General features: G+C 46.2%; 1 long non-coding RNA gene across 2 annotated transcripts in view; it reads left to right on the top strand.

The window, feature by feature from the left end:
* Positions 1 to 24,777, top strand: part of LOC121141983 — a 37,173-nt gene that overhangs the window by 8,183 nt on the left and 4,213 nt on the right. For both annotated transcript variants that reach the window (XR_005878983.1, XR_005878984.1), the window contains exon 2: positions 17,596 to 17,732. This is a non-coding gene — a long non-coding RNA (uncharacterized LOC121141983). The remainder of the gene's footprint in view (positions 1 to 17,595; positions 17,733 to 24,777) is intronic.

Genomic DNA, 24,777 nt, shown 5'->3' with positions numbered 1-24,777 from the left:
TTTTTTTTTTTGACCTGCTTATGTTGTAGCAGTTCGAGGAGAGTCCACTGAGAACAAAAGCACTTTGGGGTGTTTCTGTCTAGGAGATCAGCAACCTGGGATCTTGCTCTGAGAAACCTCTATACCTGCTATTTCCAGGCTTCAGTGACCAAGGCAGACAGGAAGGATAGGAGCCTGGTGACCTTACACACCAACTCATCTGTGTTTTTTAATTCTCTGACAACTAGAGTCACCCAAACATGTTGAAACCAATTTTTAATATGTTGAAAGTATACTTCTAGTCCTCAAGAAAATAATCTCTGAATTTTCTAGTAAAAATGTCTGCCAATTTTGTTCAGCCAAGTTCTTTTCTCCCTTCTTCTCTTTGACAATGAAAGTAGATTTGGTGCCAACACTCAGATCTGGCAGGTGTTTGATGACACATGTTCCTGATAAATGTTGATTACATAAGTTCATTCAAGCTAGCTACCATGGCTTTTGAGGCTTCACTGCTACTTAATATAAACTCTCCTTGAAAACCAGATGTCCAACACACGCCACAAAGATCTCTTGTGTTCTTTCTTCTCCTGGGCTCTCTGGATCCTCTCAGTGTCTGGGTGCAGTGGAATAGTGAGAAATCTGGTGCCCAAACCCCAGCTCAGCTGTATGTGGGCTACACGGCCCTGGGAAAGCCACTTTACTGTTCTGAGCTTTAGTTTGTTCATTTCTAAAATCAAGAGGTAGGAGCTGTGACTGCCAAGGTCTCTGACATTTCCTGCTGAAAGACAGACTGGGGTGGCATGTGGGACAATCTCAGTGGGGCAGAAAGACTTTGTGGTCATTGCTCACTGGGAATATACTTTACATGATGGAATTTGCTCTTTTATACTGCTTGTTCTCCAGTGAGGGGTGAAGGCCTGGGGCTGAAGGAGATGCAGCACACACACAGGAACGTTTGACTGAAGAAAGTTAGGCTGATGAGAGAGACCTGCAGACAGAAGAATTGCCTTGGCTTTGGGGCACTATATTTCTGTGATTATGAACTTTCAAGACACTTAAGAGTGCAAAATCCTGGGGAAGAGGGTCACTAAGAAAGTTTTCAACTCCAAGACTGATCGAGATAACCCAAAGCTTCACTTGGGAGCTTTAATATTTATTTGTTTGTTTGTTTATTGGTTTTTTGAGTAAGGGTTTTTCTATGAGACAGACCTGGCTGTCCTGGAGCTCACTCTGTAGGCTGGCCTCAAACTCACAGAGATCCGACTGCCTCTGCCTCCCAAGTGCTGGGATTCAAGGCATGCACCACCACCACCCAGAGGAAGCATTTATTTTTGACAAACTGCTTTTTAGAAAAAAAAAGTATAAAAAGCTTGCATGCAAAGAACTAAAAAGTAAAACTTTCTGGTAGGCCATGAGGAACGACACTGTAGACTTTTCCTCATATCCCAGACGCTTGCATACTTGTTATTCGAAGCAACCCTGTAAAATAAAGTACCATCAAGGCCTTCCTTTACCAGGTGGTAGAAAATCAAGATGCTAGCAGGCCAAGCCACTTGTCAGAAAACTCAGGTAGTGGAGGCAAGGCTGTGTGTCCACCCAGATCCCTTACTGCTGACCCGGAACTGTCCATTACTACTGTGCTTGAAGGCATTCCTGACTCCCCAAGCCAGCTTCCTTTGGCCTCTGGCAGCCGGCTCTGCAGGCCTGAACTAGGGGTCATGCCCCCAAGTTCTGCAGACTACTGTGGAATCATAGACCACCAGAGCAGCAGAAGAGCCCCAGGTGTTAGCTGACTTGCTCTGATATTCTGGGATCCAAAGCTGGCAAAATGTGATCGGGAACCCTCCCTTACCTTCTCTTACCCTTTTATAGAATTGACAACCAAAACTAATGAGATTCCACAGGTCCATAACCATAGACATGACAGGGAACTATTTTGTGAAGTCACCTACTAATCCTGCTGGCCAGGACTATACAGAGTTAACATTCACCTCAGTTTCTTTAGGGACTTCCATGAGCCAACCTAACCAATAAAGTCCAGAGGGACTAAGGCAGAGAGAAATGTGACTGCCTGTGAGTCATTCAGTCTCGACCTTCGGCATGTTTTGAAAATGTGTTGTGAAATGCTCTCCGATCAATACACCACTGGGCAGTAGCAAGGCTGGGGGTTATGCAAGAGAGGAAGCGAAGCACTTATGCTGGGTCATTTGAGAGGCATCTTATTCCTGCTGAGAGCAGGGACCCAAAATCACAGGGTGCCCATAACAGCGGTTACAGGGATCACAGAGAGGGCCAAGAACAGAAGAGGAACAAAAGTGAACACCTTGGTTTGCAGCAGATCAGTGGAATGGGCAGCATACGCTCATACCCCCAAGCCATAGAGTCTATCCTTCCTGTCAAACTCCAGGACCAGAGTTAACTCCAGATCGCTGCTGGGCACTTCTGTGCTGCAGACAGTGGCCTAACCTTCAGGCATTTCAAGTGTCTGAGGTGAAGGAAGCAGCTGGCAAGAGAGGCAGGGGCACAGAGCAAGGAAGCCGAAGACTATCCAGCCCCACACGCCACTTGCAAGGTGTCTAACTGCAGGAGCGGTCACATCACCTGTAAGCCCGCTAGTCCTTTTCCTTTCTGCCAAGAGAGAGGGCATCTGCTCCACCGATCACATGAAGCTCAGACGTGATGAGGGATGTGAAAACACTTTGCAAGCTACACAAACGCAGAGGACTATTAGTGGAAACCCATCAGTGCAATCTTGCAAGTTCAGATGGAAAGAATGTCCCATTTAAGGATTGGCACTCAGGTATGACTTGTGGTTAGAGTCAACACCAACCCTGAAGATGAGTCCGTGCAGACGACAGAGAACATTTGAGCGCCAGTTGGTGCCAGTCACAGTTAGCTGCAAGCCTGGGTGGCTGGTAAATGTTTAACAACTGCCTCTGCGGTGGTGACAAAAAACCCTGAAATATAAGATTGGCTGAGTTCTGTTGAGTAAGTGCTTGCACCACGGCCCATTGACTTCACGGTATCAGTAGGCCATCAGTAACACCAGGTGAGGAGAAAATGCCCACAGCTGGCCCACACATGTAGAGACACGCCACTGGAAACTCAAGCTCAGCTCCCCACTGGAAACTTCTGAAGGACTGGTTAGTACCATGGAGTTTATAGGCCTGTTAGACTTATGGCACTCAAATCATAGACAGCCACCAGAGTGCCTCCTCTACGACTTCAGATGGAGGATGAGAGGCGGGCAAGAGCACCCACATGGCGGCTCACACCTGTCTGCGACTCCCTTTCCAAAGAACCCGACACCCTCACACACACACATACAAGCAAAACACACATGCATATAAAAGCAAAATAATTGTATATATATAATTTCAGATGGGAATTCTTGTTTTTAATTGTGTCTTTGTCAAAATTGCTGATCCCTAAGCTACAGTTCTGGCATTGCTGGGGGAGGGTTATGGGGGCAGGGGATGCCCCTTGGTTTTCAAATCTAATGACTGAAGAATTGAACAAATAAGGTAGAATGAAACAATGCAGGAAAGAGGAGACAGAAAAATCTGGAACCAATTATCAGCAATCTCATCTTTGAGACCTTGTTCAAGTTGCCTGTTTTCTGCGACCCAGATTCTATCTGTAAAATGGGCTCTCACTGCCTTTGCCTCACTCACAGAACTGCGACTCACAGACCAGAGGCACCGGCACAAAGGCAGGAGCTTTGAGAACAGCAAAATTGGGTTTGCTTTAGACTGCTGTCATTATTCATTTCCAACCCTGATTATTAAACTCGCTGACTTCCTTAATAATAATAATAAATAGGAATCTGTGCCGTGGCAGCCAAGCCCTACCCCACAATTCAAATCCTATTTCTAGAGTACGAGGCCCTGTACCGTCCTCTGCTAAGAATAGCTGCGCTCAAGAAGGGCTGTGTGACGTGCAGAGCAGCCCTGAGGGCAGTAGGGGAGCGGTATTGCCCAGGGCCAAGGGACTGGAAACTGCTTTTGCCCACAAGCCTTCACACCACCAGTGATCCGTGGAGGTTAAAGCAATAGTCAGTCCAAGCTCTGACAGACACAACGTTATCATAACCACCAAGAGTGGGGCACAGCCCCAGCCAACTTTGAAGCCTCAGTGCATTATAGGGACCTGGGAACCTGCATTTTCAATAAGTGGCCTCATTAATTCGCTTACAAGCAGAACTAAACCCAAAAAAAATCTGCATGCTATGAAACCTGATGGAGCGGAATAAAGGAAGGATTCTCTGTTGATTGGCCCAGGCACTCAGTAGAATACAATGCTTCAGGGAAACCCTGCCTATGCAGTGGGAACCCTCGTGACACACTGCCAGGCTACAGGCTAGGCTTCTTCTTCCTTCATTACTAGCAAATCGATACCTCTATCCACCTAGCCACACACACAGGATGGTCAAGATGCACAGCCACGCACCAGGGAGGCATGCTTGACCTCTGTAAAGAACAAAACCACTCCCTCCTACCTAGCTCTGACCCAAGGGCAGCAGAGAGGATTTCAGACACATTTACCTAGATAGAACTTGTCCACTCATTCCTCCAGGAGCCCTGTCTTATGCCTACCCCACCAGGTATCACGTCGAAAACTGTTCAACCTCAGCCAGGTATGGTGGCACATGCTTTTAATCTCAGCACTCTGGAGGCAGAAGCAGGGGGATGTCTGTCAGTTTGAGGCTAGCCTGATCTACGTTACATGTCCTAGGGCAGCCAGGGCTATGTAGAAAGACCCTGTGAAAAACAAGCATGCAAACAAACCCTGTATCCCCCTGCATTATCAACATGGACTTATCGGACTCCAGCTATGTTAGGCAGATGTACAGAGCTGGAAATGTCGGACGTGTGATTTCATTTTAAGGATCCCATTGTCTTGGAGATTGAAACTAAGCAGTGACAGTCACAGGAGCGTGTGATGAGCCTGAGATATACACAGACTCTGCAGCACTAGGAAGAACGTGACAAGTAGCCATTGCAAAGGGACACAGCAAGTGGCCCAGAACAGAACTCCAGTTTGCAAGAGAAGAGGAACTTCCAAGAAGAAGGTGTAGTCTGTGCAAGGTATGCTCCATGTGCCAAGCAGGGAAGGGGAGCAGTCATATGCACCAAGAGCACAGTGGCCTGCATTACTGGAACAGAGGATTTGTGAGGCACGTAGCAGCAGATGAGGCTGGGATTAAATAGGTGGACAAGCTCATGTTCCCAGCCCCACGTGTAGATTTCCCCTTGAAAGCAATGGGCAGGCTTTGGAGGAGACTCAGAGAGATGAGGTTTGCTTTCTTTTTTAATTTTAAAGACCAGAGTTTCTAGAGAGGCAGTGTGGAGCCAGGTTGAAATAACAAGGCAAACTGAGAAGGCATTGCGGTGGTGTTGGGCGAGCGATGACAGGACTCTGAGCTACAGCAGTGGTGATGGGCTGAAAGCAGAGGAGGACTGTCAATGAAGAAGCAGTGTCCAGGAAGCCTGAGCATGGGTGGCGCACGCATGTGTGTGTATGTGCGCATGCGTGCGTGTGTGCGTGAGTGCGTGCGTGTGTGTGTGTGTGTGTGTGTGTGTGTGTGTGTGTGTGTGTGTGTGTGTGTGTGTGTGTTTTGCTCTATGGCAGTGAGCATGGGGTGCTGGGCCAGTTTTAGAGGGAAGTTACTAAGTGCACTCTGGAATATGTTCAGTTTGAGATGACTTAGGAAATTAAGTCTGAAGTTTACGCATCCTTACAGACAACTAGAAACACTGACTCAAAATAGGCAGCCATAAAGTTCCAGGAGGAAGCCTAGAGCACCTCCAGCCCAGCCTGCCTTCCACTTTCAGCCCCAGGAGCACACTGTTCTCCACATGAGGTAGTTCTGTGACTAGAGAAACCTGCAGAAGGGTTAGATAAAATCTTCTGAGGTTTTTCAGGGATACCCTTAGGCTAGGGACCAGGATAGCAAATCACAATGGTGGCTTTCATAACTGGGAAATGGTGTCCTGTCTTTATCACTTCACAAGACAGGGATGGTAGCCATTCACCCTTTACAAGTATCTGTGGTCTCCCAAGGTTAGGAGGTTCCAGAGGTTTAGGATGTTCAGAGCCTTCCCTAAGATCCAAAGTACGGAAGGAAGCAGCAGTGAAGTGATGTAGCCCTTCTGACTGCGAGCACACTGCCACCACCATCATTACCCTTGACCCTCACAAGTGTCTTCAGGGACAGTTGGGGAAGCTTTACTGCCCAGTTTCACAGAGACAGAAATGAATCCCAGGGAGTTCACCAATCAGTCATGCTCTCTCTTGCTGTTTGTGCAGAGTCAAGGGGGCCTGCTGTGATGTACCCCAACAGTGCCCAGCAGTCAGAATCTTCTTGGGCTCTCAGAAGGAAGCTCGACTTCAGGCTTCAACAATTCGCTTACTGGCATGGTGAGGTGCTAATAACAGGAGTCACCAAATGGCTGGGCTTAACTAAGCTGACTTCCTCCCTCTCTCACTGATGTATGCGGCCACTTGCCCCCACAAATTCAGTCCCAGGTGGGGAGCCCCTTCTTCTTTTCCTTCTAACAGAATCCGTCTGCTTTGGGCAAGATGCCTGAAACCAACTGGTCATAAAACAGCCATCTGTAAACCAGGTGGTGGTGGCAAGCACCTTTAATCCCAGCACTCGGGAGATAGAGGCAGGTCGGTCTCTGTGAGTTCGAGGCCAGGCTGATCTACAGAGCAAGTTCTAAGGTAGCCAGCACTACACAGAGAAACCCTGTCTCACAAAACAAACAAATAACAGCAACAAAAAAAACCTAACTAACTAACAGAACGAGTAGCCATCTATAAACAAGTTTGTAGAGTCATTCAATGAAGCTTCCTGAAGTCAGATTCTTCTAAGCCACGTGAGCAGATATAACCTCAATGAAGCTCTTTGTGACTTAAAGGTCCGTATCTCTGTGACTTAAAGGTCCGTAATGGCCCTATCCAACTTCACTTCATAGACAGACGTGAAGGTTCAAGATCACTTTCAGGTGACATTAGCACCTTTGGATACCTGCCACTCAAGGGGCAAAGTCGTTTAAGAGGAAACACACAGGTGTCACGGAGCAGGCACTCTGACACAGGTGTCATGGAGCAGGCACTTTGAGGTGTGGAGTATGTGCATGTGCATCATGTCCTGCACAGGGACAAAAAGAGAGAGACTCCAGGTGACAGCCACATCTACCTGGTGGCTCCTGCCCACAAACATCCAGGTTGACAAATTCATCAGAAAGTATAGTTAGAAGCCCCTTCCCAGCAATCATTGGTTCCACAATTTTATTCCCCAGGGAAGAGAAAATGTGCACACTTCCTGTAATCAATCAATTCTACAAGCCTCTTGCAACTTTAGTCAGACATTTGAAAACTGCTAATAGATGCGTTTTTGAAAGGTGACAGACAGAGGTGGGAGGGAAACACTGGGTTTTAGTCAAAGATCATCTTGGTCTCTAAAGATTGATGAACTCTGTTCTCCAGTCGAGGACAAGAATCATAGGCGGCAGGGCCAGAAAACCTTCCAAAGACCTTTTTTCTCAGTTAGCCTCATCCTACTCACTATGCAGAAAAGGAAACGCAGACTCAAAAAGATAGTGCCTGCTTCCAGTTATACCACAAGGTAGAGTCAAACCCAGCCATGAGCTGTTTCTCTTAATTCAGCTCACATTTGCCGAGTGTCTACCAAGTTCTGGCTGGAGAAACCGGAGGGATAAGCAGAATCCACATTCAGAGGAGATAGTACTACAAGCGTGATCCCCGCACACAGTACGTGCTGTATTAGACAGAGCACTGTGGAATATAGAGGGTTTACAGTGGTGATTCTGCCCGGGCTAACCAGAGAAGGTTCCTCCCTGGAGTGAGCATGGGTGTATATAGAGCAGACAGTGGAAAAGCATTCCAGGCAAAGGGGACAGTGGGAACGAAAGCCAGGGGGTGGGAAGAACATCGTGTGTGTGGAAAGCATCTTACAAATAGTTTGAAACAGCTGGGGGGGTTATAGAAAGTGCCACAGAACTATCTCAGGATGTCAATAGGTCTCAGCTGCCATTCTCCACCTCATTTGGCACGCTCCCTGGAGCTATGGCCCGTGTCCACCTAATGGGCCAATACGACACCTGACCAAGTGCTGATGGCATGGTGGGGCTTAATGAATTCCCTTTGAAGATGAGAGGCTGGTGAGGGAGAAAAGAATTTGCCACTCAAGTGAGTCAACTGGAACGGAAGGTGTGTCCTGGCTCCCCAGGCCTGGTGCTCTGGCTGCCCAACCAGACAGCTGGGGTCACCTCCCCTGGGGCCATAGAGTTCCCCTTGGGAACCTCAGGTCTTTTTCCAGCAAGTCTTCCTAAGCCACAAAGTCTCTGGTTCACTCTCATCCTCTGTAGTTTCACCAACATAATTGATCCCAGAGCTCTGCTCCTGAATACCCATTGGCTTCCCGGGAGTGGTGGCACACATGTGCCCTCCCTACTCAGAGCACCTGCACCTCACAGCCCCCCCTCCCGTGGGGCACTATGAACGACATGCAACAGGAGGCTTAAATAGCAGCACACTTTAAAGTCATCCTTCTGGGTGCTCTTTATTTCCTGTCCTGAGCTCCCCTTTTCCTTTGGGGATAGCTGAGACACCCAGAGATAAACAAAACCTTAAAGAGACTCTCACGGCAAAGGGAAAAATGTTTCAACTTGTCGGTGTATTCCTACCTTCTGGTGGCTATTTGCAGGCACCATGGCCCCTGGTGAAGATGCGTCAAGATCTGGGTGGGGAGAGAAGAGAACACTGAATCTGACAACGCTTTCAGGTGTCCCCACACATACAAAATGTAAAAACACCCAGGCAAACTGTGCCAGGCTGCACTGTGGTGAGGGAAGCAATCTACATACCACAGGAGCCATTGAGCAGCCCAAACAACCCTCAGTGACTAAGGTTTTTTCCACTTACACTTGGTTCTTTTGCTTTCACTACACAGTTATATTAGCAAATGAGAGTCCTGAGCAAGCAAAACAGGTCCTTCCCTGGTTCTCCTGCAAGATTATCATTCCAGATCTTTAGAGTTGGGGGACATCTATTCACCTAGGCTTTCCAAAGCACAGCTCCAAGCAACTCTCACCACAGAGTTGCTATGATCCAAAGAGTCAAGTGGGTGCAGGAGACAGGTGACAGCCTGCAAGAGAATGTGACTGGGCAGCGAACCAAACTAAAGACAAGTCAGATACAGAGAGTGAATTAACAGCTTATGTGACTGAGAGAGAACAAGTACCTGGGATACAGGAGGGAAAATATCTGCACAGCCATAGGAATGGAAAACAGAAATATGCTCTCCAACTATGTATCAACAGGCAAAGCTGGGACAGTAAGTGATGCCTAAGTACATAAAGAAACCTTTACCTACAGCCAAGGGAACGCTATTGTGAAAAGCTAGCACTGTCATTTCACAGCAGTCACTTTGGCCAGAATGTTTTACATCTGACAACAGGAGGATCTGGTGATGTCAAACAACAGTAAAACAATAAACCAAAAGCTGATAAAACTATAAATGGATATAACCATTGTAGGGAGAAGTCTGCAATACCCCCAAAGGTGAGGCTAGGCACACCCTATGTTTTAGAAGCTCTACTCACGCATAGAAAACCAAGGAAACCCTTGCATAAATACACAAAGGGCCTTGTATAAGGACATTTTCTGCATCGTTGCTTCTAAGAGGGAAATGTCATTTAAAAGCTCACCAGTACAGAAGTGCTTAAGACATTGTGTCATACACATACAAAGAGATGTTACAGAGGTAGAGGTTAAAGTGAATAAGCTCAGGCTAAGGAACCAATGCTGGCATGCCTAAAGCAACAATGTTAAAAAAAAAAAGAGCAGTCTTCAGAATAAATCAGTATTGTATCATTCCTGAAATCTTTGCATAATAAAACAATACTCAACATTGTCCTGGTCACTTATGGAGTAAATGAGCCAAACACGGACACGACATGAACACATCGTTCTGGGGATGACATTTGCACTTACAAGAGAAAAAAAGCTAGGAAGAGGTAAGCTACAAAGGACCAGGCTATTTTTTATTTCTTTGTTTGCTTGTTTGTTTCCTTTAAAAGCTGAAGGGGTTATGAAGAAAGTCCAGCTGGCAGAAATAAGAAGAGTCAGGACAGGCTTAATTTCCTGGCTGCCCAAGGAACCACATCATGATTGTCACACCACAAGGACACTGTGACTGCCCTTCTTCAAACAAGTAGTTGGAGCAAATGGCGCCAGGCTGCCTGACCTTCACTGCTTTGGTTTACAGCTCTGGGGATCCACAAGGCAAAAGGAAAGCCTGACATAGGAAGTGCAGTTGGAAATACCATGAACTATACCAAGTCCATGGCCTGTCACTCAAATTTCCTCTCGCTTTGGACATAGTGCATTACCACCAGGGCCTACTTTCCTCATCTGTAAAATGGGCACACAACAATAACACATCTCTGAACAGTTGTGATAAGCAAATGAATATGCAAACTGCTTTGTGAGTGTAACGTGCTATGCAGATGGTCACTACTATTAATGACCTGGATTTTACTGCAAAGGAAACCTTGGGCCAGATTTACATTTCTGGCCGACAGTGACTCATACAACTTCCCTCCTAGAGCACCTGGTTGAGAAAACAGGCCTAGGCATCATCCTGTGGTTAACTGCTTGAAGAGTTCACTGATTCTTCTTCAAGCAGGTGAGTCTCGGAGCAGGGATTGAACACAATTGCAAACCCCCCACCCAGGATGCTGGAGAAGGCCTGATTGCCCCTGAGAAGGAGCTGGAGAAGGCCTGATTGCCCCTGAGAAGGAGCTGGAGAAGGTCTGATTGCCCCTGGGAGGGTGCTGGAGAAGGTGACTGTCATGTGTGCGGCTCAGGTGGGAACATTCTTTAGGCCTGGGATCTGTACCCACCCACTGCAGCATAGAGGAGAATGGTGTCGGCTTTGTCTGGTTTGCAGATGATGAAGTTGAAATAGGAGAGGTAACACTGGCGACCCTCCACAAACAGCAAGAAATGGGGGCCTGTCCAGGAGTCTTTTCTTAATTCGGGGTAAACAGGGCAAGACCTTTCTGCTAAGTGCTTTGGCTTCTATATATGCAAAGGCTTCTAGGATTAAGCCTGACCTCCAAGATTCTGATGACTTATCTGAAGAACACTCAATTCTATTAACTATGAAATACAATAGATTTTCCCCCAGTTCATCTTTCTGATCCAGGTGTTGGTTTTGCAGGTGGGTTATTTTGGAATTGCTTCCTTGACTCCTCTTAAATGGCACATCTGTCCCTAAAAGGTGGTCTTCCCACTGGTCCTGCCTCTACCTGGCAAGCACGCGTCCTTATCCACTTACATACCTACTCTGCGACATGGCCAAAAAGACCTTCTAGGGGCAGCAAAGCACAAAGGTCATAACTCAGGAAACAGATGTGGCATTTGAATATAGCCCCCAAGGTACTCCCAGGGGATGGTGTGAGTGGCAATATTGCTGCTGATAACATTTCCCCAGAGACTTCAGGAAGCTACACAGACAGACACAAGGGTACATCTTTCAGGCAGCCACAGAGGCATCCTGATTTGAAGGGAGTGGGGGACCAAACTCTTGTCATGCTACCTAAGGGCTGGACCCCAAAGCTGTTGCATTCCATCCCCCTGGTTACTAACCTGTTCCACTAGCAACCCCCAGGACCTGAGAAAAGACTAGCATCTCCATACAGAAGAAGAGGTGGCCGTGACACCTGCAAGCCTCGTAACCTCCAGCGTGCGCTCAGGCCCCTTAGCTTTTTGAGTTTTATGCGGAACTGGAGGAGTGACTGGGAAAGACCACCTCTCCTGTTGTAGACAAAGACTTGATTCTGACGGCAAGACGGTTGAAGAACTTAGGCCAGACCTTCTGATTTTCATTCCAGCTCTTTCCTCACCTACAACTAACATATCGCCAGCTTAGGATAATATTTTATTAGCGATTGAGCCAGAGGGCCAGTGTTTAGGTCATTGCCAAATATACAGGAGCTAATCAGCTCATCCCTGCCCTTCAGGAAACAGTCTAGGAAAAGGAGCCATTTGTGGAACCAAAGCAACATTCACATTGCAGTTCACGGTGTCTGGTTTCCAGAATCCAGGTCTTTAGTGTGTGTCCCCTCCCCAACCCCACTGCCCACTTTTGCCATCTGGGGTCTTCAGTTCGTTAGAAGAAGAAAAGGAAGATGGGACAAAGCAAATGATCAGAGGAAAGCAGCCCCTGCTGCGCCTGCTGCCACGAGTGTGCAACATGAGAGTGTCTCCGTAAAGAAGTTCTCAACCTGTGGGTCGCACACGCCTTATGATTCATAACAGTAGCAAAATCATAGTGATGAAGTAGCAACGAAATAATTTTATGGTTGGGGGAGGGGTCACCACAACACGAGGACCTGTATTACAGGGTCCCAACATTAGGAAGGTTGAGAACCAGTGCCTTAATGGGACATTTTAAGGCTGGAGGTAAGAACAGGAACACTCTCCTGCTACCGAGACACTTCAAAGGTTTCCTGTCTGAGGGGTCCTCAAAGTGGCCGCAGAAGCATCACCTGGGACTCTATTAGGCGTGCAGAATGTCAGGTCCCCCAGACTGCTCTAGATCAGAACTATATTTTAATGAGACCGCAGGCATTGGCTATAACACTGGCTCACTCCTGCAGGCAACCTTCACCAGCTCCATGTCCTCCTGTTTCTGTAACAGCCTGGGATCCTGCAGTTTCTTCTCTGTCTTTTTGTCCCTGGGCTAAATCTTTCCTATCCAGTAAAGTTTGCCTTAAAATTCTCACCTCCTGCAAGAATCCACCAGCTCTTGCCAGTTAGAGGTCTCTTCTCCTAAATGCAAATACCATGCCCTTGAACTTTCTGCCTCAGATTATGAGTTTATGATCATAGTTTATCTCTCTCTCAATTAGCATTTCAAGCTCAGGTGGAATTGTGATTTATTTCTGTGTTTCTCACAGCACGGCAATGTTTCCATAACAAACTAGTTCTGCAGCAGACATCTGTCCATAATGCTTCTGTTTCCTCCTTAGGTACTGAAAGAAATTCATAAATTCCGATTATTGTTTTTGTGGTTTTCAGATAGTTGTTGCCCTATATGATTATTAACTAAACTCAGAAATACCTAAAATATTTATTCACATACCTACAGACACCCCCTGTTTCAAATGCACACAAACACACACATATACACACACACAGAGGGAGAGAGAGAGAGAGAGAGAGAGAGAGAGAGAGAGAGAGAGAGAGAGAGAGAGAGCTGGAATCACGGTTATTAAGAATTTAATGAGAATATTATGTGGGAATGACTGCTACTCACATTTCATAATCTTACCAAGAGAGAAGGAACACGGTCCTATAATAGAACAGAACACAATGACACACACACATCCCAGCGTCTCTATCAGGATCTGCATTTGGGACAAGCGAAAGTCCCCTGGCCCTTGTTCAGTCGCTTAATGGAGAAGAGTCCAAAGACAGAATGCTACTGGTGTCCTTCCAATTATAGAATCATCTGATTAGAATTACAGTAAATGCATAGCTCAGTTTGCATTGTCCTGGCGTGAACCACGAAGGAAGCCTCCCTTCCTGGAGCATCTGAGGGTACTGAACCCTGCAACTATACTGCCTCATCACACCAGGGTCCTCATGCCAGGACTGGCCCAGAAATGGGACAGAAACAAGTTAGGACACTATTCCTGGGGACCTTAGAGCCCAAGGCACCAGAGCTAGATGGATTTTTAATTAATGCTTAGAAGAAGAGCTGAAATGTCATACACTTTAGATATTAGCCTAGTCCAGACATGTAGAAGGAGGGTTGTCTGGGCTAATTTTAGACTTCGCTGTTCTAACTTACTTTCAGTCTGGTATATGGAATCCAGGAGGTGGTCTGTAGAACTCGAGTTTGTAGCATCGTGGTCTGTGATGAAATTGATTCCGTGTCCTATCTAGCTATAGCAAAACAAAGCAGGAATTCTTCAGAACTGCAAATGTATCCTTTTGTACTCATTCTATTGGAGCATGAGGCATGGCCTCATTGGGGTATTGGAACCAAATCCGACTGTTGTGTTATTAGTGCTTCTCACTTCATCCTCAGACTTTTGGGTATCACTGCCTGAGACCCATCCAGAGCCAGGGTGGCATGGGGGCTGCACTTGGAAGTCACCAAGTCAAGTGCTGCTGGATGAAACCCTGCTCTACTGGACCGTGAAATAGGCTTTCAACGGGGCAGAGAATAACAGACGTGTGAGAATGAGCAGTAACATTCATAACGAACGAACGGGAAGCCCACCGTGTGATGGGCATCTGTTCAAGTCACTCACAGAACCTGGCCAAATTGCAACCCAGAAGCACCAGGGAGTCAGTCGCCTCCAGGGGGCCCGTTTCCTTGTGTCACTGCTGTGAATGACAAGACATAAAATCACAGCAGACAGCTTTGTTCAGGTGTAAATGTCTTCAGTGCTGGAATATGCTACCTGAGTGACTTCCTTAGCCATTTCCTCACCCAGTCCTATCTATAGCATGGGGCTGTTTTTGTTTGTTTTTTGTTTTTTGTTTGTTTTGTTTGTTTGTTTGTTTTTTCCCAGGCTCTCTTTAGGTAGCCCTGACTGTCCTAAAACTAGCTGTACAGACCAGGCTGGTCTTGAAGTCACAAAGATATGCCTGCTTTTACCTCCCAAGTGATGAGATTAAAGGCGTGTGTCACCAAGCCCAGGTCACTGGGTTCTTATGAATATCTAAGGAAATGATATGAAAGAGTTACCCTAATTCAAGTTAGGAGGTTGGGAGGATGAGTCAATCCACTTTTTAAAACTGCCTTAGCCCAGGAGAAGTCAGTCAGCTTCTCACTGGCTGTCTTACAGCAATGCAGGGCTTGTCCCTTTTCATCCCTGCTTCAAATCAACCATAGATACATGAGAGATTAGCTAGATTAAGCTGAGATATTGCAATCAAGGAATATGCAGATATCAAATCATATATATACTATATATGCATATGCATCATTGTGAATATTTAAAAATAGGCAAAGTACTAAATTTCACAAGCAAACTCTTCGCTGTCCAGGAGGAATTAATCCTTAGGCCCCTGGGAGAGGGGAATTGATGGATAAGGGAAGTGACAGGGAAAGTTTTAACAGCTGTTGGTTTGGACCCTGGCCCCGCGCCCTCACGATACCCATCACCTTCCCCTAGGATTGCAACAACTAAGCACTATGCTGCTGAAGTTCTAACTCAGACTTTGTTTGACATCGATACGGAGGCCTCCCCAACAACAAAGGGTTCAAAGTGTGTAGAAGGCATCCATTAAATGCTAGTGCTGAACTTGTGGAGAAAAATCCTTTCCAGTCTGAGCTCAGGTGGCAGAGCATCAGAAAGAACAAGAGCAGGCCCTTCCTGTCCACAGAGTACACCACCCAGTCCACCAGCCAGGCAACCGAAATCCTTCTTAGAAGCTACCCAAGATCCTCTGCAAGGGCTAAAGCCCTTCAATGACTGTACACCAACGGCTTTGCTTTAGGCATGAGAAAACGGGGCTACAACTGGGAAAGTGGCCGTGTCCAAAGGTCATCAGGCAATGCATAGTGAAGCCAAGACAAAATGCTATACCCTGACTTCGGAGCCGGTGTCCCTACAGCACATCAACACTCTGAGAAGTGTCACACTCCATAAAGCTCCCAGGATGGGGACCTACTGTCTACCATGGAAATCTTTCTGTATTTGTCTCTGAAAGCTGCAGAGCCTAAACATCCTTAGGCTCTTGAATAACCAAGAGGGAAAAGCTGGCCTGGCTTTTCAGAAAGTGGCACTTAACAGTGTAGATGTCTAGACCCCGTCCTGTCTTAGACACTGATCTTTGTATGCAATGTACTTTGACTCGACACTGAAGTCTTTCTGAAGCCCTTGGAAGAGAGTGACTAGAAATGAAGACAAATGGGGTTAATTTTCTCTTCTCAAGAGCGTTCCAAGGAGAACAAGTGAGCACTGGTGCCCTGCATCTGTTCAAAGTCCACCTCTTCCTTTAGATATATGTGGGCAGGAAACAGAATGCCACGCCTGTCCACTGGAGACAGACAGTTTCGACTCCTGGGTTCTGTGTGTGTATAGACATGGTCAGTTAAAGCTACAGTGCCCTTTTCTTACTTTCAACATCAACTCCAGTGGTTGGTTTCTTGAGTCCATAGACAAACTGTGTGTTGTCATTTCATGTCTATGCCAGGGCATGTATTCTATTAGGCTCAAGAAGATGCTGATTCATGAAGGTCCTAGTTACTGAGAAAAACCAAGAATGAAAACCAATGAAAGCCAAAGACCAAGCCTCAGCAGCTGCTTCTCAGGATGAACTCAAGGGCATGACCCAACAATCGAGTTCAAGGAAGTCAGCGCAGTGTGGCTGGCTTCCAGGCCATTCTGTCTTGTTAATTTACTGCTTTTCTTGTCCTATTATCTGATTCCTTTTGTTAAGGTCATCATACTGGAACATCATTCCCTGCTGCTGTTCCCTGTGTCCACTATCCTCTCAATAAACACACACACACACACACACACACACACACACACTCCTGCTTGTTTTTCAGATTCAACTTTAATGCAATTTCTTCAAAAGGTTTTTTCTTACCACCCCTCTTGCCTAAAAAATACCAGTTCCCCCTCTTCTGTGGGACTCTCCCACCATTGTTCACGTTATACATGGTTTCAAAACAATCGTTGAAATGTGGCCATTTCATGTGTCTCTGAGCTCCTTGATGTCAAGACTGTTTTTGCTTTTTAGTCACTCTCATAATCAATACCCTAGCATGTAGAACCAAGGGTGGGTACAACAGATAACTGACTGCCTGTCAGAAAAACAAGCACTCAAAACGTCATATCTTGCTACTAGAGCTTTAAAAGCCTGTTTCAGTCACTTGACAAATACTATCCTACTGCCCCTTCATATCTGGTACCTGACATTTCTCATAGTCCCCTGCGTCCACGCTCTTCTTTGACATGACCATGCTCTCCAGCCCCATATTCCATGTTTAACAAAAGCCTCACACGACAAGATGTATCTAAATGAACTAAGATATCTCCCTTGAATTGTCACTGAGTATTCAGCACCCGTTCTGTCTTTCCACAGCATCCTGTGGACAGTATTAGAAGGTGACAAAGCAGAGGCTCTGGTCACCTACCTGAATACCTCTATGATGACTCTTCTTATAGATGGGGCTCAGAGATTACCAAGGGGTAAATCAATGGACAAGGGACTCTCTTAAGGGACACTGAGCATCTCAAGATCAGAATCCTACAGAAACCCCTCTGGTGAGTAGTAGGTTGGTGCACATAGTAGGTACTCATAATGCATTGGCTTGAAAATCATTCTCCCCTGGAAGTGATGTAAGGAGGCAGAGAAATGTGATGCAACACGGTGGTCTTGGAAACATTACAGTTGAACATACAGTATAGCCGTAGGAGAAGGTTTGGCCTTGCCACTACCTATGACCAGTGTGGAAGGGAACGGACGTTGACAGGACGTTGACACCTTCGACTTTGCTGAGCACACAAGATGGACTCTCTCGCCATCATTCTTTTTCTCTTATTTTTCCAGGAATCAAGGACACTGGCTCCTGGGAACCCAAGAGTGATATGTGGATTGGAACTCAGAGTGAGGGACCCTTTCTCTTCTCAAGCCCTGTGCACCCCAATGGAGGAAAGGTGGCAGGAATAGCCTCAGAGATGACTCAGGTCGGTGACTAAGGGGAGGCGGTACCAGCAGTGGGAAGCAGGTGGGGGCGAAGAGGAAATGAGTGAATACTGTATCTGATGAAGGGTGGCTCCAACATAAAGAGATCGGATCTGGTTCCCGTCCTGGCTCTGACAGCACAGACAGACAGGGGCCTGAGAGATTTCTTGTGTATTCTTCTAATTCACCTCATAGTGTGCTCCCTGTATGCCCTTCAGTACCAAAGCTGAGCATCCTCAGACCTCTAGAGACTGTTAGCTGGGCATTGGACACTTGAGTATCACAGGGGATGGGATGGCATTTTAACATGTCCTGTATCACCCAAGTCAGTGTGTATTCGTTCTCACCCAGACAGGCTGCTAGGTCCCAGACTGTTCCCTTAGTTAGGCTTTGACATCCCTGGGTATTATACAAGGAGCACATCTGTACCAGCTCACCTGACCACATTCGTCTTCTGTGCTGGTTGGCTGGGACAACATCTACCTGGTTGCCCAACCTAGAACATTCTGGGTCCATCTCCCTCCTGTGTTCTCAATCACTCCTCTGTCCAGATAAACTGCAGCTCCAGGGTTTCTTCGATCTTTTCTCTTCCTTCCCCCTTGCAGTAGATGTAGACAACTCACCATAACCATTCATCAGCCTCTTCTCACCTCTTCTGACTCGTCTTCCTGCCTCCTAGTCTCTCTTTAGTCTATTTTTCAGACTGGGTATGGAATTCGATTGTAATCTTGTTTATGCTTTGGTTTGCCATCTTCCAAGCCTCTTCCAGTTCTCATAGGATGGTCCAGATTCAGGCCTGTCATCACCCAGCACCTGCTTGTTTGACCTGCTGATCCCAACCCCAAAACTCATGCATATAGTGGCACACCCTAGATTGCAGCCAGCCCTCCGAGTCCTCCATCACACTGCCCTCTTCCCACTTCTCAATCTTGGATCACGCCACTCCTTCTCACAGGTACGGTTCTTAGCCAACATTCCCTACCTTCTGCATTTGGCTTGGATTTTCTCTCCCCTGTAGCCCTCTGTTGCACCTGTTTGATTATGCTTTCTTTCCCATGAACTGAGAGATTCCTGAAAACAACTTTCTAAAATATCCACCCAACAAGTGTTTGTTGAGTGTGTGAACTATCAAAGACGGGCACGAAGTCACGAAATCTATTTTAGCCTCTGGTCCCCAGTGTTCCATCCATAACATAGGTGTGTGATCTAGGCAGCATACAACCATTGTAGTCTCAGATCCCATGCTGTATTTCTCTTCAGACAGACAGGTCACACTTCTGCCTCATCAGTCAGCAGAGGATATTGCTGAGTTAACTTTCCCAAGGAAGGATTGTGGGTCCACCTACACAGCAAAATAGAAACTCAGGTTGAAGTCACGAAAATGCTTAAAACCAGCACCCAGAACCTGGGCCACCTTAGGACATGACCCTAGCCGTGTTATCAGGATAATCATGGCTGTTCTCTACCCACTGGGTGCTCTTTTGACTGTACTCCCCCAAGGATTGCTACAGCATTCAGGCAGGCAGAGGGTGATACATCTGTGCAAAGAAAGCCACCCACAGAGTCTCACCTCTTCTAGGTCACCGTTCCACCATCCCTTACAGTACTACCCACACTTTGAGGTGCCACCCACAAGTTCGCACACGCACACACGCGCGCGCGCACACACAGACACACACACACACACACACACACACACACAGAGTCAGCTTATCTGTCTGCAGACCCATAGTTCTACATATCAGACCACATCATCCTTCACAGGGAAGCAAGTGTAACTTAGCAGTCTTGATGGCTATGGCCTTATGGGCTCTATCAACAGTCTGCCCCTAACTGAGCAGCTTCCTGAGCTTAGATTTCCCTGGGACAATTACTGTCATCTCTGACCCTCAGTGTTCTTAGCTATGGGCTAGCACTGAAGGCTTTGCGGACTACCTCCTTTCTAGTGCTGCCAAGATGCGTTAAACCAGGGCATGTAAGGGTCTCATGAGCACAGGTAGAGGGCAAACATAAAAGACTCATAGAAATAATAAGGCTAGTGGACACCAGGTTCTGCCTTTCAAATTAAAAAAAAAACACTAAAGTCCAAGTGGTTGCTACATACATATTATGTGATGGAGATCATAGCCATAACTGGTTTATACTGCATTTGGTAGCTGAGTACTTTAATGTATATGTTTGAAGAAAAATGCACTACATTTGAGACTTAAATGTAGGTTAGTATATTTTACACATATGGGAAAAGAAACAATATTTGCATATGTACTGATATGTGTGTTGTTTCTAAGAGAAAACAACACTTGCCTGGGAGTCAGGAGTAAAGTAAAATGAAGGGGATGAATTTCAGAGTAAAACACATGTACATACAAATATATACGAGATCCAAATCCTGACTTACTCATTCAGTTCTTGATTTGGAATTTTTAATAAGCCTCAATTTCCCCATATTAAAAAGAAATTATGAAGCCAATCTCGTAGATTTCCTGTGTAGATCATACAAAAATACAATGTCTAGGGCAGATAGGGTCCAGTATGTATCATGGTCCCCTCGTGTGTTCTCTGTCTCACTGACACAAGGTGTGGCCTGGGGCAAGTCACTGACCCCTGGGAGAGTACTTTCTCATCTCTATGAACAGGTGGACAGAATAACTTCCTGGATTCCTTCCAGAATGCAGATGCCATAATATCATATATCAAATATCTATTTTATGCATGGGCGTGAGTTTAACTAATGAGCATAGCCAAAGGGAAGCCCCCGCAACCTGGTGTTCACTCCGTTTCCAAAGCGTTTCCTTTCTCTGAACGTGCCAGTTGCTCCCTCTCATATTTTCAATACAGAGCCCATTGATGACCACAAAGAGGAATGCCCAGTGCAGCTGCGGGCCCACTTGAGCCTTTCCAGCGGGCAAGCTCAAGCCTGTTGTGGGCTCTGTGTTCCCAGAGCCGGTTGTTGGAGTGATGTCTGGAATCCTCAACACCTGCAGGCCAGCTTCCTGAGCATTTCCACTGTCTCCCCCTCCCCATCTTCCACTTGCATCTGAAATGCAGCTGCTCTGGCCCCTGAAAAGGGGGAGCCAAAGGGACAGGACATCTCCTTGTTTGGTTTCCTTGGCTGAGCCAAGCCCAGCCAACATCTCCACTGTGCAGAGCCCTTTGTGGTTTTGTCATTGTTTTTAAATGAGCTTCGTGTGCAAGAGAATTTTCTTTTTAATGAAATAGAATGAAATGACCACAAAAGACCACAGCAGAAGACATCTGGTCTTTAGATGAGAGCTTGTCCCTCCTCTTGAATTAGAGAAGAAGGAAAGGAAGGAAGAAACAAAGGAAGAAAGGAAGGGAGGGAGGAAGGAAGGGAGGAAGGAAGGAAGGAAGGAAGGAAGGAAGGAAGGAAGGAAGGAAGGAAAAAGAGTAGGCTAGACTTTATTTATACTGTGTATCCCCACACCCCCTCCTGAGAAAAAAACAATACAAACAAAATTATCACATGCTGAGGGCAAGAGACAAGAGAAACTAGAGACAAGAGGAAGGCAAGAAGCCTCTCCCCTCTCTCCACCATTGTCTGCAAGTTTCTCAAAAGAAATTGTCAGTCCCCGTTACTTTTTTTCTGAAAGAGTGCTTGATCTTATATTCTGTGTCCATTTCACAGATAGCATGCTTACGAACTGTTTAGCCGTGATTAAGCCCGCCCCTGGTAACTTCTTTATTGAGTAGCACAGATGGGTTTGATGCAGGTGGCACCTGGTTAAATATTTTGAGAAGCAGTAATGATATACCGATACCCCCAAATCTTTATCTCCACACTGAACTCACACCTGTCTGCCAACAGCTGCCTCTTCCTGGCTGGGTTCCTGTCTCTCTGACTGGCTCCCAGGACCCAGCACCCACATTCAAATTCCTGGGTATCAAACTCTAAAGTCCCTTCCTCCTCAAACACCCAGCTTCTATCCCACTGCCCTACTGCCAAAGTCTGTGCTGCCAAAACATGCCCCTCTTTCTCCTCTTCCCTCCTTCACCATCACTGCTGGCTGAGTCCAAGCATTGCTCCATTGCTTGTCCTGTGTCTAGACAGGACTTGCAGCCATCATTGCTAACAGGGATCACTCCTTGAGCAAAACACTTAGTAGTTCTAGGTTGGATACTAAACCCCCAACTTGGTTTCTTGTGAGCTGGATCCTGCCTCCTTTATTAATGACCGTTGCCTACTCTGTTACTGCAATCCAAGCAAACATCCTCCAGTCCTCTTCTGTCAGGGTGCTCCCTGGGGCTGTGACACAGTGGCACGTGCTGTTTTCTGTCCTTGGATCACTCTCCTGATGGCCAGGATTTCCTATTCTCACTTCAGCTGTCACTCTTTTGGGCAGGGCTTCCTGAGCACAGTTAGCATCCTCTGTCTTCCAAGGGTTCAACACCCTGCAAGGTAGTCTCATGGTAACTAACACCACTTGTCCTATGTCACTTCTTCAGTGTCCTTTTATTACTCAATATCCCCATTTTTCTGCTGGGGAATTTGATAACAGCAGGTGGGGTGGGGCCGGCATGGATCTATTATCCTATACACTTATTCAGCTCCAGCTCCTCAACCACTACCCCATGCTCCTGCTGGTTTTCTGAAAGGACCACTTTCTTCTCTACTGTCCCTTGAAGGAAGGAGGCAACAGGCAGGCAATGGGACTGACTGGCTGTGCTCACACTGTTGGGCATGGCTACAGTAGAGCATGGTCTCCACTCTTCAACTCAAATGGACTAACTTTGCATTGCTAGGCTAGCTCATTTCTTGAAAAAGGACTGTTGCACAGCTTTCTTTCTCAGCTTGAGAACCTCGGTAGAGTTCTCAAAACAAAGACAAAAGTGTTCAAAGACCAGCCCTGCTGGAAGGCAGCAGAAAGAAAAAGCCAGCTGGGAAATTCTTTCACCCCTTTCTAAAGATATCAGTCTTACTATGCCTCCCAGGCAGCTACTCTTGCACGTGTCTGGGTGTCCTTCCATATCTGCTACCCATGTAACCTCTCAGAGTCTGGGAACCCATCAACATTTAAGGGGAACAGCTATAAAAATAGTAGCAACAGTACAACTGCCTTCCTGGTTCAAAACTCAACCATTTCCTTCCAGACCCAACATTCAAAGTAAACAGTTCTACTCTGGTTTTGACGATTTGTTGGCAGTTGAGTGACAGCTTCTTTCTTTCCTGCTCACTTCACATTCTTCTCAGGCTTCTTTCCTTGGGAAGTGGAAAAGGCATGTGCCTATAAAACGAGACAGTGGCATGGTTCTGAGAAAAGACAATCCAGAGGATCGCTGGCTGTGGATGAGTAGGGCAGGCTGGGCTTGCTTCCCACTAAGCCCTCTTCATATCCTAGAATTTTGGAAGTTGAAATCTAGACTTACAGAGAGCTGAAATGAAGACTCCAATGTGAGATCAGTGCTCCTAAATGATCCTCTTTACATTAAGCCAGCGCTCCTTGTGATGTGGTGAGCCAACAGAAACTGATCCCTCACCCATGTGTAAGGTTGTTTTGCCCTCCGTTTACAGAGAGAATCATTGGCTTTCCTGAAAATGAGGAGCTCCTTTGTGCATATTGGCCAGCAAACACACTGACATTAGGAAGGACAGAAACATTTACAAAGTTAGGAGGCCATGATGAAACAGTACACTCCATGTAAGGAAAATGGCAGAAGGGATGGCCTGGTTTTTCAGGGTAGGAGAAAGGAGTGCTGTCTGAAGGGATGACCTTCATAGCTGTGAACCAAGAAGAGGGTGAGCCTGGTGAAGCCTCTGAGGATGGAAAGGCAAATGGTCACTTCAGGGGGTGGGGAGAAAGGCAGGGTTAAGAAAGAAGCAGACAGGGCGTTAATAAGAGGGAGCTAGGGGGAGTGTGTGTAATTACATCGCATCTTATGCATGTATGAAATTCTCAATGAAATGGCAGAAGAATTTTTAAAAGATGTATTCTAAGCCATGGGAAGAACTCTGAACTCCCATGTGGGTGCTGAGGACAGTGGGAAGCCATCAGAGAGTCTCAAACAGGGAAGTGACTTGGTCTCCTAACATGCTGTTTTAAATGGTCTTGTCTATTGCTTCAAATGGATTGGGTAGGACAAGGAAACTGTTGCTCCCATCCTCGCAGGAAGCTGTTGAGTAGAGCTAGAGTAAGGTTCAATAATGAGTGACCTAGACTCAAACCACAGACCCTTTATCTAAGTCAAATAACAATTGTTTATGATTTATAATCTTTAAAAAAGCACATCATTTTATTAAGATGAATCACGTTTTTCAAGTGTCTTATCAATGTAGATTATAAAAGTAGGTTGTTATAAGGAAGTGCAAATTCCAGATGATGTTCCTGGCCACCTTTTTCTCCTTCCAGGCATTCCAAGAACGGTGCTTGAGAGGAGTGGTGACAATGAGGAATATATAGGTCACTTGCGTTGTGTTCGCCTACACAGCCTCAACCTCAGTACACAGCCACAGCAACAAATGTCAGTGGCAGGAAGTACACAACAAGAAGACCTAACCACATGTTTTTTTCATCCAAACTCAAGAGTCACACACATTTACAGTTGGTTTGACGGGGGCTGGGGGCAGGGTGGGCTGGCTTCTCACGTTTTTTTTTAACCAATAGGATTCCACAGCAGTCGTCAGAACAACAGCCTTCAGCAGCTGACCTTTCATTAAAGACAGTTTGAAGGGAAAAAGAGAAAGAAAGGAGAGAGAAAAGGTGGACTTTGCTCATTTGTCATTCTAATGGCTGAGCACTAGATCGGTCTGATGTTGCAGACACATTAATTTGATTAAGATACAATCCATGGGTCATTCAGGCATATAAAGTACTCTTGCTTAATTGCAAAATTAACAATGGAACAGGATAAATCATTACCAAACTGGAGGTTATTCTGGGACTTGTGGATTTTTTTTTCCTCACCCAATTCATTTTTCTCCATCTAAAGTTATTTTTGACACTTGGTTAAAGGAAAAATCTGGACTAAAGCAACAGTGCACTCATGCCAACTCTTCAGGGCATCAGTTAAGGGAGCTTAGGCACACTGAGA

This window comes from Mesocricetus auratus, unplaced genomic scaffold, assembly GCF_017639785.1.
Source record: "Mesocricetus auratus isolate SY011 unplaced genomic scaffold, BCM_Maur_2.0 Super-Scaffold_100008, whole genome shotgun sequence".
In the NCBI taxonomy this organism is placed as follows: domain Eukaryota; kingdom Metazoa; phylum Chordata; class Mammalia; order Rodentia; family Cricetidae; genus Mesocricetus; species Mesocricetus auratus.
Note: the sequence above shows the minus strand (reverse complement) of the source record. Positions and strands in the feature narration are given on the sequence as shown.